The sequence below is a fragment of the Arachis hypogaea genome, chromosome 7, assembly GCF_003086295.3.
Source record: "Arachis hypogaea cultivar Tifrunner chromosome 7, arahy.Tifrunner.gnm2.J5K5, whole genome shotgun sequence".
Taxonomy (NCBI): Eukaryota; Viridiplantae; Streptophyta; class Magnoliopsida; order Fabales; family Fabaceae; genus Arachis; species Arachis hypogaea.
This window is the reverse complement of record NC_092042.1, coordinates 24147536-24157879: the sequence shown is the minus strand read 5'-3', so window position 1 is coordinate 24157879 and position 10344 is coordinate 24147536. Positions and strand designations below refer to the sequence as shown.

The 10344-nt window shown below is 37.6% G+C and overlaps 1 non-coding gene across 1 annotated transcript; it reads right to left on the bottom strand.

Moving 5' to 3' along the window:
• Window positions 1-8310: 8310 nt before the first annotated feature.
• On the bottom strand, window positions 8311-8418 carry LOC112704668 (small nucleolar RNA R71). Its single transcript, XR_003155282.1, has one exon. It is a non-coding gene; the product is annotated as a small nucleolar RNA R71 (small nucleolar RNA).
• Window positions 8419-10344: the final 1926 nt, after the last annotated feature.

Genomic DNA, 10344 nt, shown 5'->3' with positions numbered 1-10344 from the left:
TGTATATCTGAAATATTTACCTTTGAACATTCTTGACAGTTGGTGCGGTATTTTATAAACCACAAACTAACCGGCAAGTGCACTGGGTCGTACCAAGTAATACCTCAGGTGAGTGAGGGTCGATCCCATGAGGATTGATGAATTAAGCAACAATGGTTAAATGACTTAATTAGTTAGGCAAGCAGAAAAGAGTGTTGGATGTTCAAAAAGCATTAAACAATTGTACAGAAATTAAAATAGTAAAGTAAATGGGTTGGGAATAAAGTATGGAGAGGACAGTTAAGGTTTCAGAGTTATCTATTTTTTTGGATTAACTTTTCTTACTAACTGTTTTAATCATGTTTGATTTAATTTATGGCAAACTATATGTGACTAGACCCTAATTTCTTAGACCTTTCTAGTCTCCCCTAAAATTCATCAACTGCCAATTCCTTAGTCAATTAATTCCAATTAGAGGGTGATGATCAAATTCCAGTTTATATGCCACAAAAACTCTAATTACCCAAAAATAAAAGGATCATATGTCACATATCCCGTTAAGTCTAGATAATTAAAATTTAGGAGAATGTGTTTTCAAGTTGTTGTTCAAGTAAAGTGCTTTTCCAAGTTATACAAGAACTCAAATAGAAAGAGGGTCATACTTCTGTTCCACCAAAATTCATAAGATAAAGAGCGAAAACAATCCTTAAATTATAAATCCATACATGAATTAAAATAGAAAAAGCAATAAAATCAATCCATACAAATAGACAGAGCTTCTAACCTTAACAGTGGAGGTTTAGTTGCTCATGGTTCAGAGAGAAAATAAGGATTCAAGTAAAATATACTGAGTTTCAATCTGATGGCATGAAAAGTTAACTAATGGAATCCCTTTTTATAATTAATCCTAATTAATTTTTAGAAAAATCTATTTTATAAAATTAAGTAATATCTTTTCTTAATTTAAAAATCAAATTTGAATTTAAATCAAAATTAATTATAACAATCATCAAGTCTTCAATTGATGGATAGGGACCACTTGATTCCTTCACTCTGCAGCCTCTGATCTGTGCTTTTCGGGCTGAAATCTCGGTCAAAAGCAGCCCAAAAATCGCCCCTAGCATTTTCTACACATGGCGCATGTCATGCGTACGTGTCAGTCACGCGTACGCATCAAGTACGTGCAAGCGTCGCTGTGCAAATCTTCAAATCACGCGTACGCTTCATCCACGCGCATGCGTCGCCATGGAAAGCTCCAAATCACGCGCACGCGTCAGTCACGCGTACGCATCGCTCCTCGCTGGTTTTCTCCTTTAATTCTTGTGCTGCAGAAACTCCATCAAATCCAGCTGAATGCTACCTAAAATAAACAGAAATGCACAAGACTCAAAGTAGCATCCATAGTGGCTAAAAGATAATTAATTCTTGATTAAACTCAACAATTTAAGTGCAAATTCACTAGAAAAAGATAAGAAAGATGCTCATGCATCACAACACCAAACTTAAACTGTTGCTTGTCCTCAAGCAACCAAAACTAATATAGGCTTAAGATGTGAATTTGCATGAGAATGAGAGTTTGATTAAGCTCATGTCTCTTCTTATAGTGGGGTTTATAACTGCAATCCTGAATAGGTTTGGCATCTCACTCTCCTTTGAATCAGAATGATGTCATTGTCATTCGAAATTTGAATCCAGATAATATTATGAATTCTCTGATCTTTATATTTCAATTTAATCCTTGAACACAGCAAAATTTACTTTAATTAATTTTTCTTTGGTGCTTTGCACCTTGAGCCTAGCCGTGACTTTAAATGTTTTATCTCAAGGGTTACTTGACACAAAAACACCACAAGCACTTAACTGGGGAACTCTCTTTGAGTTCTGATTTTTCTTTGAGTTACTCCCAGACAGTGGTGCTCAAAGTCTTTGGCATACTCTGTTAAACGCATTTGGTCTCGACTCTAAGTATTCTATCTCAAGGATTACTTGACACAATTACACCACAAGCATATGACTAGGAAAACAACTCTTTGAGCTTTTAATCATGTCTGACCTCCCTAGTCATTGATACTCAAAGTCTTGGACCTTGCTTTTATTATATATATATATATATATATATATATATATATATATATATATATATATATATATATTTGCTGTTTCTTTTGCTACAAGGACAAAATTTTTTTGTTTATTTCAGAGAAGTCATAATAATTCTCTAAATTCCTATTCCTTATACACCAACATCCTTTGATTCAAATTCAAATATATGCACTGTTCATGTCATGCATTCAGAATCACTGAAAATACCACCACATTTAAGTAAATAAGACTACTCTTAAATATAAACTCAATTTCTCATGCAATACATCACTTCTTTTTCTTTTAAATTCAATCTTAGTGAGCAATACATGAGGCAAATTATTTTTTTTTTTGAAGTGTCCGGTTCCTATTTTAAAATAGCTGGATGATCAAAACACACGTAAAACGGAGAAAAACAGTAAAAACTCAATAAAAATCAAATAAGTAAGAAAACTACTACTACGAAACAAATAGCTAAGGATACGAAATTATCGGGTTGTCTCCCGAAAACACTTCTTTATCGTCACTAGCTTGACGGTCAGCTCCTCTGAGGAGGAGGATCATAGGGGTTCAACTCTTCACCCCTTACTTTGAACTTCTTTTCTGTGTCTCCATAACGTAGCTCAATATGCTCCAGAGAGAGGATTCTGATTACTGTATAAACCCACGCTGGATTGCTAGTCAACACTACCTTCATTCCTGAGGAGAAACCTTCAGTGGGGATCTTTTTGTTTCTCCATCCTCTGGGTACTTTCTTCTTTTTGGGAACCTCCTCCTTGGTAGATGATGAATTCCCACCACCAAACTTAAGTTTGATATCAGGAGAAATTTTATTGATTGTTGCCAAGGGAGGTTTGAGCTGCAGATTCTGTTGTGCATCATCAGGGGATTTTTGAAGGGTTGGATCAATAAGCTCAGTCTGCATGCACCTCTCTTCTTCACCTGCTGAATGTAGATATTTGAAAATATGGAAGACTAGTTGCTCATCATGCACTCTAAGCACTAATTCGCCCACTTTTACATCAATCAGAGCTCTTCCAGTGGCTAGGAATGGTCTTCCTTGAATTATAGAGGCATTCTCATCCTCCCCGTGTCAAGAATCACAAAGTCTGCTGGGAGGAAGAACTTACCCACTTTGACCAAGATATTCTCCACTAATCCGTATGCAGACTTCACAGATTTGTCTGCCATCTGTAATGCTATCTTTGTGGGTTGTGCCTCTTGGATTTACAGCTTCTTCATCACAGATAAGGGCATTAGATTTATGCTTGCCCCTAGATCACATATAGCTTTCTCAAAGGTTGTGCTCCCAATGGTGCATGGAATTTGAAAGCTCCTTGGATCTGACATCTTCCTTGGCAAGTTATTCTGAGTTACAGCACTACATTCTTTAGTCAGGACTACTGTCTCATCTCTCTTTAAACGCTTCTTCTTTGACAATAACTCCTTCATGAACTTGACATAGATAGGCATTTGTTCCAAAACCTCAGCAAAAGGAATATTAATTTGCAGCTTTCTAAAGACTTCCAAGAACTTTGAAAACTGCTTGTCCTTGGTCTCCTTTTGAAGTTTCTAAGGATATGGCATCTTATGCTTGTACTCAGGAGCCTTTGGCAATGTAGGATGAGTGTCAAGAGAGTTTGGGAATGGGTTGTCTGCACGCTTTAGAGGGGCGTGCTCTACTTCTTCCTTCTTCTCCTTTGGAGCTTCTTTTTCAACTAACTCTTCATTAACTTTGGTCTCAGAGCCAGCAACTTTACCACTTCTCAGTTGAATAACCTTGCAATCTCTTTCAACTGGCTCATCAGCAACTTGTGCTTCCATACTTGCCACTTGTCCACTTATTAAGGTGATAGCCTTGCATTACTCTCTTGGATTCACCACTATATTACCATGAAGGGTATTAGTGGTCCTTTGATCAATTTCATTAACTTTTGTGGCTAATTGACCCATCTGAATCTCTAAGTTCTTGATTGATGCTCTGGTTTCCTGTCTAAAACTTATCAACATTGCTTCCAAATTATTATTCTGTTGGGGATGAGAAGTTGCTTGCTGAGATGACTGAAACTGGTGGTTATTAAAATTATTCTATTGTAAACCACCCTGAGAATAATGATTAAAATTTTGTGGCCTCTGAAGTTGCTTTCTCCACCCAAAATTTGGGTGATTTCTCCACCCCTGATTGTAGGTCTTAGAATAGGGATCATTGTTGGGATTTCTAGAAGCACTCCCCATGTAATTAACCTGTTCAGAAGAAAATTGAGCATAATCATAATTATCATTTTGCACAAAATTACCTGTCATGTCATAAGAGGCTTCTTGAGGTAGATTTTGGGTGTTGATAGATGAGACTTGCATGCCACCCATCTGTTGGGTAAGTAGACTTATTTGCTGAGACATAAGCTTGTTCTGAGCAAGAAGAGCATTAAGAGTTTCTACTTCCAACACGCATCTCTTCCGAGAGGTCTCAGAATTCACAGAATTCCTGTTAGATGAGTACAAGTATTGGTTGCTAGCAACCAATTCAATAAGCTCAATAGTCTCCTCTGGTGTCTTCTTCTTGTGTAATGAACCTCTTGCAGAATTATCTAAGTACATCTTGGACATTTCACCCAAACCTTCATAAAAGATGTCTAGTTGTGTCCATTTGGAGAACATGTCTAAAGGGTGATGAGCGGATAATTTATACACTTTTTGGCATTGTTTTTAGGTAGTTTTTAGTAGGATCTAGCTACTTTTTGGGATGTTTTTATTAGTTTTATGCAAAATTCATATTTCTGGACTTTACTATGAGTTTGTGTGTTTTTTTGTGATTTCAGGTATTTTCTGGCTGAAATTGAGGGACCTGAGCACAAATCTGATTCAGAGGCTAAAAAAGGACTGATGATACTATTGGATTCTAACCTCTCTGCACTCGAAGTGAATTTTCTAGAGCTACAGAACTCCAAGTGGTGTGCTCTCAATTGCGTTGGAAGGTAGACATCCAGAGCTTTCCAGCAATATATAATAGTTCATACTTTGCTCGAGTTTTGATGATGCAAACTGGCATTCAAACGCCCCTTCTCTGCCTTATTCTGAAGTCAAAACACCAGAACTGGCATAAAAGCTGGAGTTAAACGCCCAAACTGGCACCAAAGCTGGTGTTTAACTCCAAGAGAAGTCTCTACACGAGTAAAGCTCAATGCTCAGTCCAAGCACATACCAAGTGTGTCCGGAAGTAGATTTCTGCATCATTTACCTATTTCTGTAAACCCTAGTAGCTAGTTTTCTTATAAATAGGACCTCTTACTATTGTATTTTCATCTTTTGATCATCTTTTGATCTATTGATCACGTTTTGGGGGCTGGCCATTCGACCATGCCTAGACCTTGTTCTTATGTATTTTCAACGGTGGAGTTTCTACACACCATAGATTAAGGTGTGGAGCTCTGCTGTTCCTCGAGTATTAATGCAATTACTATTGTTCTTCTATTCAATTCATGCTTATTCTTATTCTAAGATATTCACTCGCACTTCAATCTGATGAATGTGATGATCCGTGACACTCATCATCATTCTCACCTATGAATGCATGACTGATAACCACTTCTGTTCTACTTAAGATTGAGTGTGTATCTCTTGGATTCCTAGTCCACGACGCATGGTTGCCTCGCCTGACAATCGAGCCTTCTATTCCGTGAGGTCAGAGTCTTCGTGGTATAAGCTAGAATTATTGGCGGTCATTCCTGGGATCCGGAAAGTCTAAACCTTGTCTGTGGTATTCCGAGTAGGATCTGGGAAGGGATGACTGTGACGTGCTTCAAACTCGCGAGTGTTAGGCGTAGTGACAGATGCAAAAGGATAGTAAATCCTATTCCAACATGATCGAGAACCGACAGATGATTAGCCATGCGAGAAACCGTAGAGGACCCTTTTCACTGAGAGGATGGGAGGTAGCCATTGATGCCAGCGAAATCCTACATACAGCTTGCCATGGAAAGGAGTATGAAGGATTGGATGAAGGCAGTAGGAAAGCAGAGATTCAAAAGGAGCAAAGCATTTCCATACACTTATCTGAAATTCTTACCAATGAATTACATAAGTATCTCTATCTTTACTTTGTGTTTTATTTATCTTTTTAATTATTAAAACTCTATCACCCATTTGAATCCGCCTGACTGAGATTTACAAGGTGACCATAGCTTGCTTCAAGCCGACAATCTCCGTGGGATCGACCCTTACCCACGTAAGGTATTACTTGGACGACCCATTGCACTTGCTGGTTAGTTGTGCAGAGTTGTGACAAAGTGTGATTCACGTTTGAGAGCACGAAGTCTATTGGCGCCATGGTTGATGATCACAATTTCGTGCACCAAGTTTTTGGCACCGTTGCCGGGGATTGTTCGAGTTTCGACAACTGACAGTTCATCTTGTTGCTCAGATTAGGTAATTTTCTTCTTATTTTATTCTCAAAAAGTTTTCAAAAATCTTTCAAAAAAATTTTATTCTTTTTCGTGTTTTCTAAAAACAATTTTCAAAAAACCCAAAAAAAATTCATAAAATCATAAAAACTCAAAAATATTTCATGGTTCTTGTTGAATCTAGGGCCAAATTTTAAGTTTGGTGTCAATTGCATGATTTTAATTGTCTTGCAAATTTTGAAAAACATGCATAATGTTCTTGATGATCTTCAAGCTGTTCTTGATGAATTGCCTTGTTTGATCTGCATGATTTCTTGTTTTGCACTGCATGATGTTTTACATGTGCATTCTTGCAAAGCATATGGCCCAAACATGAGAAAGTTCTAAGTTTGGTGTCTTGCAAGTTTTCTTTTATGGAAAACTAAGTTCTCGATGTTCATCTCGATCTTCATTATTGTTCTTGGTGTTCATCTTGATGTTCATAATGTTCTTGCATATATCTTGTGTTTTGGTCCAAGAATTATATGTTTTGACTCATTTTGCTATTTTTCAAAATTAAAAATATATCTTCTTGAATAAAGGATATAGCAAAATGAAGATCCAAGAACATAAAGCAGAGGATTTACAGAGAAAAATCTGGGTGTTCAAAACGCCCAGTGAAGAAGGAAAACTGGCATTTAAATGCCAGCCAGGGTACCTGGCTGGGCGTTTAAACGCGCAAACCATGCAGCAATTGGGCGTTAAACGCCCAAAACATGCAGCTCCTGGGCGTTTAACGCCAGGATGACACAAGGAGAGGAATTTTGTTTTCAAATCTTTTTTAAATCTTCATATTTTTTTCAAAAGCAAATCTTTTTCAAATCAAATATTTTCAATCATATCTTTTTCAAAAAAAATCAAATCTTTTTAATTTCCTTTTCAAATCTTTTTCAAAATAAATTTCAATCATATCTTTTCAAACATATCTTTTTCAAAATCAATATCAAAATCTTTTCTAACTTCTTATCTTTTCAAAATTAATTTTCAAATCTTTTTCAACTGAATAATTGACTTTTTGTTTGTTTTATTATTTCTTATCTTTTTCATAACCACAACCAACTTTCAAAAATTTATTTTAAATCTTATTCTTTTTATTTTCGAAAATTCTTTACCCCCTCTCTCATCTTTTTCTATTTGAACACTAACATTCCTCCTCCATTGTCAATTCGAACTCCATCCTTCTATTCTTGTTTTTCTCTGACACCTCAAGGAATCTCTATACTGTGACATAGATGATTATATATTTTCTTTGTTTCCATCTCTTTCATATGAGCAGGAACAAAGATAAAGGCATACTTGTTGAAACTGATCCTGAACCTGAAAGGACTCTGAAGAGGAAGCTAAGAGCAGCTAAAGCACAAAACTCTGAAGATGACCTCACTAAAATTTTCGAAAAGGAAGCAGCAAAAGAAACAATATGGACGAACTAAACAACAATGCAAGGAAGATGCTTGGTGATTTTACTACACCAACTTCCAACTTTTATGGAAGAAACATCTCAATCCCTACCATAGGAGCAAACAATTTGGAGCTAAAGCCTCAATTAGTTTCTCTACTGCAACAGAATTGCAAGTTTTATGGACTTCCATCAGAAGACCCTTATCAGTTCTTAACTGAGTTCTTGCAGATCTGTGATACTTTTAAGACCAATGGAGTTGATCCTAAAGTCTACAAGCTTATGCTTTTTCCTTTTGCTATAAGAGACAGATCTAGAACATGGTTGGACTCACAACCTAGAGATAGCCTGGACTCTTGGGATAAGCTGGTCACGACTTTCTTAGCCAAGTTCTTTCCTCCTCAAAAGCTGAGCAAGCTTAGAGTGGATGTTCAAACCTTCAGACAGAAAGAAGGTGAATCCCTCTATGAAGCTTGGGAAAGATACAAGTAGCTGACCAAAAAGTGTCCTTCTGACATGCTTTCAGAATGGACCACATTAGATATATTCTATGATGGTCTGTCTGAATTTTCCAAGATGTCACTGGACCACTCTGCAAGTGGATCCATTCACCTAAAGAAAACGTCTGCAGAAGCTCAGGAACTTATTGCAATGGTTGCAAATAACCAGTTCATGTATACCTCTGAGAGGAATCCTGTGAATAATGGGACGCCTCAAAAGAGAGGAGTTCTTGAAATTGATGCTCTGAATGCCATACTGGCTCAGAACAAAATATTGACCCAACAAGTCAATATGATCTCTCAGAGTCTGAATGGATTGCAAAATACATCCAACAGTACTAAAGAAGCATCTTCTGAAGAAGAAGCTTATGATCCTGAAAACCCTGCAATGGCAGAGGTGAATTATATGGGTGAAGCTTTTGGCAACACCTATAATCCTACATGGAAAAATCATCCAAATTTTTCATGGAAGGATCAACAGAAGCAAGGCTTCAATAATAACAATGGTGGAAGAAACAGGTTTAGCAATAGCAAACCTTTCCCATCATCATCTCAGCAGCAGACAGAGCATTCTGAGTAGAATCCTTCTAGCTTAGCAAACATAGTCTCTGATCTATCTAAGGCCACTCTTAGTTTTATGACTGAAACAAGATCATCTATTAGAAATTTGGAGGCACAAGTGGGCCAGCTGAGTAAAAGTGTTACTGAAACTCCTCCTAGCTCTCTCCCAAGCAATATAGAAGAGAATCCCAAAGGAGAGTGCAAGGCCATTGATGTAATCAAAATGGCCGAACCTGTGAAGGAGGAGGAGGACGTGAATCCCAATGAGGAAGACCTCAGGGAACGTCCAATGGTCAGTAAGGAATACCCTGATGAGGAACCAAAGGAATCTGAGGCTCATACAGAGACCATAGAGATTCTCTTGGACCTCCTTTTACCATTCATGAGCTTTGATGACTATTCATCTTCTGAAGAGGATGAAGACATTGTTGAAGGGTAAGTTGCCCAATATTTAGGAGCAATCATGAAGCTGAATGGCAAGCTATTTGGTAATGACACTTGGGAGGAAGAGCCTCCCTTGCTCACCAATGAAATGAATAAATTGGTTCAGCCAAATTTACCTTAAAAGAAATAGGATCCTGGTAAAATTCTTAATACCCTATACCATAGGCACCATGACCTTTGAAAAAGCTCTGTGCGACCTGGGGTCAGGGATAAACATGATGTCACTCTCTGTAATGGAGAAACTGGGAATCTATGAGGTACAGGCTGCCAAATTTTCATTGGAAATGGCAGGTAACTCTATGAAAAAGGCTTATGGATTAGTAGAGGACGTGCTAGTGAAGGTTGAAGTCCTTTACTTCCCTACTGATTTCATAATCCTAGACACTAGGAAGGATGAGGATGAGTCCATCATCTTTGGAAGACCCTTCCTAGCCACATCAAGAGCTGTGATTGATGTTGACAGAGGAGAGTTAGTCCTTCATGTGAATGAAGAATGCCTTGTAGTAAAGACTCAAGGTTCTCCATCTGTAACCATGAAGAGTAAGCATGAAGAGCTTCTTCCAATACAGAGACAAACAGAGCCCCCACATTCAAACTCTAAGTTTGGTGTTGGGAGGCCACAACCAAACTCTAAGTTTGGTGTTGAAAAATCTCAACCATGCTCTGATCATCTGTGAGGCTCGATGAGAGCTCACTGTCAAGCTATTGACATTAAAGAAGCGCTTATTGGGAGGCAACCCAATTTTATTCTATTATCTAATTTTATTTTATCTATGTTATTTTATGTTTTCTTTTAGGTTGATGATCATGTGAAGTCACAAAGACACTCATAAAAATAAAGCAGAATTCGAAAACAGCACACCCTGGAGGAAGGTTTAAATGGCAGTAAGGGCAGCAAAATGGGCGTTTAAACGCCGAATTTGGCACCTTTCTGGGCGTTTAA